The sequence below is a fragment of the Chrysochloris asiatica genome, unplaced genomic scaffold, assembly GCF_000296735.1.
Source record: "Chrysochloris asiatica unplaced genomic scaffold, ChrAsi1.0 scaffold00152, whole genome shotgun sequence".
Taxonomy (NCBI): Eukaryota; Metazoa; Chordata; class Mammalia; order Afrosoricida; family Chrysochloridae; genus Chrysochloris; species Chrysochloris asiatica.
In genome coordinates, this window is record NW_006408670.1 from 5901424 (window position 1) to 5906841 (window position 5418).

Here is a 5418-nt window from a genome sequence, read left to right on the forward strand (position 1 = left end):
CTCAGTATATGGACATGTTGGACTCATCTGCCATGTAGGTAGTATTCTGTATATGGACATGTTGGACTACTCTGCCATGTAGCGAGCTCTCAGTATATGGACACTTTGGATTCATCTGCCATGTCGATAGTACTCTGTATATGGATATGTTGGACTACTCTGACATGTAGCTAGCTCTCTGTATATGGACATGTTGGACTCATCAGCCATATAGCCAGCTCTCTCTGTATGAACATTTTGGACTCACCTTCTTTGTAGCTACTCCTCTATTTATACACATGTTGGACTCATCTGCCATGTAGCTAACTCTCAGTATAAGGACATGTTGGACTCATCTACCATGTAGCTAGTACTCGGTATATGGACATGTTGGACTACTCTGCCATGTAGCTAATTCTCATTATCTGGACAGCTTGGACTCATGTGCAATGCAGCTAGAGCTCTGTATATGGAAATGTTGCACTACTCTGCCATGTAGCTTGCTCTGTGTATATGGACATTTTGTACTCGTCTGGCATGTAGCTAGCTCTCAGTGCATGGATATGATGGACAGATCTGCCATGTAGGTAGCTCTCTATATGTGAACATATTGGAATTGTCTGCCAAGTAGGTAGCTCTCTGTATATGTACATATTTAAGTAATCAGCCATGTAACCAGAACTATCTGTATGAACATGTTGGACTCATCTGCCTTGTAGCTAGTCCTCTATATATACACTTGCTGGAATCATCTGCCTTGAAGATAAATCTCAATATATGTACATGTTGGACTACTCTGCCATGTAGCTAGCTCTCAGTATATGGACATGATGGACTCATCCGCCATGTAGACAGCTTTCTCTGTATGAACATATTGTTCTCATCTGCTTCGTATCTTGCCCCATAAATATACACATGTTTGAGTCGTCTGCCATATAGCTAACTATCAGTATATGGACATGTTAGACTCATCTGCCAAGTAGCTAGTACTCTGTATATGTACAAGTTGGACTACTCTGCCATGTAGCTACCTCTCAGTATATGGACATGTGCGACTCATCTGCCGTGTTGCTGGAGCTCTGAATATGGAAATGTTGAACTTCTCTGCCATGTAACTAGCTCTCTTTATGTGGACATTTTTGACTCGTCTGCTATGAGCATGGGTATGTTGGACTAATCTGCTATGTAGGTAGCTCTCTGTATACAAACATATTGGACTTGTCTGCCATGTAGCAAGCTCTCTGTATATGGACATGTTGGACTCTTTAGCCATGTAGACATCGCTCTCTGTATGAAAATGTTGGACTCATCTGACTTGTAGATAGTACTCTATATATAAACAAGTTGGATTCATCTGCCATGTAGCTAACTCTCAGTATATGGACATGTTAAACTTATCTGCCATGTAGCTAGTACTCTGTATATGGACATGTTGGACTACTATGCCATGTAGCTGGCTCTTAGTATAGGGACATGTTGGACTCATCTGCCAGGTATCTAGAACTCTCATTATATGAACACATTGGACTCATCTGCCATGTAGCTTGAGCTCTGTAAATGGAAATGATGCATTACACTGCCATGTAGCTCGCTCTCTGTATATGGACATTTTGGATTCCTCTGTCATGTAGCTAGCTCTCTGTGCATGGATATGTTGGAATGCTCTGCCATGTAGGCAGCACCCTGTATATGAATATATTGGACTTGTCTTCCATGTAGCTAGCTCTCTGTATATGGACATGTTGGACTCAACAGCCATGTAGCCAGCTCTCTCAGTATGGACATGTTAGACTCATCTGCCTTGTATTTAGTCCTCTAAATATACACATGTTGGACTCATCTGTCATGTAGCTACTATTCTGTATATGAATATGTTGGACTACTCTGACATGTAGCTAGCTCTCAGTATATGGACACGTTGGAATCATCTGCCAATTAGCTAGAACTCTGTATTTGGAATTTTTGCACTACCCTACCATGTAGCTAGCTCTCTGTATATGGACATTTTGGACTTCTGCCATGTAGCTAGCTCTCTGTGCATGGCTAGCTTGTACTGATCAGCCATGTAGGTAGCTCTTTGTATATGAACATATTCGACTTGTCTGCCTTGTAGCTAGGTATCTGTATATGGACACATTGGACTCATCAGCCATGTAGCAAGCTCTCTCTGTATGAACATTTTGGACTCATCTTCCTTGTAGCCAGTCCTCTATATATACACAAGTTGGACTCATCTACCATGTATCTAACTTTCAGTATATGGTCATGTTAGACTCATCTGCCATGTAGCTAATATTCTGCATATGTACATATTGGACTACTCTGCCATGTAGCTAGCACTCAGTATATGGTCACATTGGATTTATCTTCCATGTAGCTAGAACTCTGTATATAGAAATGTTGCACTACTTTGCCATGTAGCTACCTCTCTCTATATATACATTTTGCATTTTCTGCAATGTAGCTATATCTCTTTCCAAGGATATGTTGGACTAATCTGCCCTGTAGATGAGCTCTCTGTATATGAACTTATTGGACTTGTCTTACATGTATCTATCTCTCTGTATATGGACATGTTGGACTCCTCAGCCATATAGCCAGCTCTCACTATATGAACATGTTGGACTCATCTGCCTTGTAGATACTCCTCTCTCTATATATACATTTTGGACTCACCTGCCATTTAGTTAACTCTCAGTATATGGACATGCAGGACTCATCTTCCATGTAGCTAACTCTCATTATAAGTACACGTTGGACTCATCTGCCATGTAGCTAGAGCTCTGTATATGGAAATGTTGCACTACTGTGTCATGTAGCTAGCTCTCTGTATATGAACGTATTGGACTTGTCTGCAATGTAGGTAGCTCTCTGTATATGGATATGTTGGACTCATCAGCCATGTAGCCAGCTCTCTCTGTATGAACATGTTGGACTCATCTGCCTTGTAGCTAGTCCCCTATATATACACATGTTGGACTCATCTGCCATGTAGCAATTACTCTGTATATGGACATGATGGACTACTCTGACATGTAGTTAACTCTCAGTATTTGGACACGTTGTTCTCATCTGCCATGTCGCTAGTACTCTGTATATGGATATGTTGAACTACTCTACAATGTAGCTAGCTCTCAGTATATGGACATGTTGGACTCATCTACCATCTGGGTCGAACTCTGTATATAGAAATGTTGTACTACTGTGACATGTAGTTAGCTCTCTGTATATGTATATTTTGGATTCGTCTGCCATATAGCTACCTCTCTGTACATGGATATGTTGGAGTGATCTGCCATGTAGGTAGCTCTCTGTATATGAACTTATTGGACTTGTCTGACATGTAGCTAGCACTCTTTATATGGATATGTTGGACTCATCTGCTTTGTAGCTAGTCTTCTATATATACACATATTGGACTCATCTGCAATGTAGCCAGCTTTCAGTGTATGGACATGTTGGACTACTCTGACATTTAGCTAGTACTCTGTGTATGTATATGTTGGACTACTCTGCTATGTAGCTAGCGCTCAGTATATGGACACTTTGGACTCATCTGCCATGTAGCTAGAACTATGTATATGGAAATGTTGCGCTATTCTACCATGTAACTAGCTCTCTGTATATGGACATTTTGGATTTGTCTACCATGTAGCAAGCTCTCCATGTATGGATATATCAGACTGATCTGCCATTTAGGTAGCTCTCTATATATGAACATATTGTCGACATTGAAGCTGATTTTCAGTATATGAACATGTTGGATTCATCTACCTTGTAGCTAGTCCTCTATATATACACATGTAGGACTCATCTGACATGTAGCTAACTCTCTTTATATGGACATATTGGACTCATCTGCCATGTAGCTAGTACTCTGTATATGGACATGTTTGACTACTCTGCCATGTAGCTAGCTCTCTGTGCATGGATATGTTGGACCGATTTGCCATGTAGGTAGCACTCGGTATATGAACTTATTGGACTTGTGTATCTTGCAGCTAGCTATCTGTATATGGACATGTTGGACAATTCAGCCATGTAGCCAGCTCTCTCTGTATGAAGATGTTGGACTCATGTGCCTTGTAGCTAGTCCTCTATGTATACGTGTTGGACTCATATGCCATGTATTTAACTCTCAGTATATGGACATGTTGGAGTCATCTGCCATGTAGCTAGTACCCTGTATATGGACATGTTGGAATACTCTGCCATGTAGCTAACTCTCAGTATATAGACACGTTGGACTCATTTGCAATGAAGCTGGCTCACAGCATATAGAAACATTGTATTCAACTGCCTTGCAGCTTGAACACTGTATATGGAAATATTGCACTACACTGCCATGTAGGTAGCTCTCTGTATATGGACATTTTGGACTTGTCTGCCATGTAGCCAGCTCTCTCTGTATAATTATGTTGGACTCATCTGCCTTGTAGCTAGTCCTCTATATATACACATGTTGGACTCATCTGCCATTTAGTTAACTCTCAGTACATGGACATGTTGGACTAGTCTGTCATGTATCTGGCTCTCAGTATATAGACACGATGGACTCAACTGCCATGTAACTAGAACTCTGTATATGGAAATTTTGCACTACTCTGTCATGGAGCTAGCTCTCTGTATATGAACATTTGGGGCTTGTCTGCCATGTAGCTAGGGCTCTGTATATGGACATGTTGGACTCATCAGCTATGTAGCCAGCTCTCTCTGTATGAACATGATGGAGTCATCTACCTTGTAGCTAGACCTCTGTATATACATGTTGGACACATCTGCCATGTAGCTAGTACTCTGTATAAGGAAATGTTGCACTACTCTGTCATGAAGCTAGCTCTCTGCATATGGACATTTTGGACTCGTCTGTCATGTACCCAGCTCTCTGTGAATGGATATGTTGGACTGATCTGCTATGTAAGTAGCTCTCCGTATATGAACATATGGGACTTGTCTGGCATGTAGCTAGCGCTCTGTATATGAACATATGGGATTTGTCTGCCATGTAGCCAGCTCTATCTGTATGAACATGTTGGACTCATCTGCCTTGTAGATAACTTTCAGTATATGGATATGTTGGACTAGTCTGTCATGTAGTTAGCTCTCAGTATATAGACATGATGGACTCAACTGCCATGTAACTAGAACTCTGTATATGGAAATGTTGCACTACTATGTCATGAAGCTAGTTCTTTGCATATGGACATTTTGGACTCGTCTGCCATGTCCCTAGCTCTCTGTGCATGGATATGTTGGACTGATCTACCATGCAGGTAGCTCTCTGTATATGAACATACAGGACTTGTCTGCCATGTAGGAGTTGTCAGTATATGGACATGTTGGACTCATCATCCATGTATCCAGCTCTGTCTGTATGAATATGTTTGACTCATCTGTCTTGTAGCTAGCCCTCTAAATATACACATGTTTGACTCATCT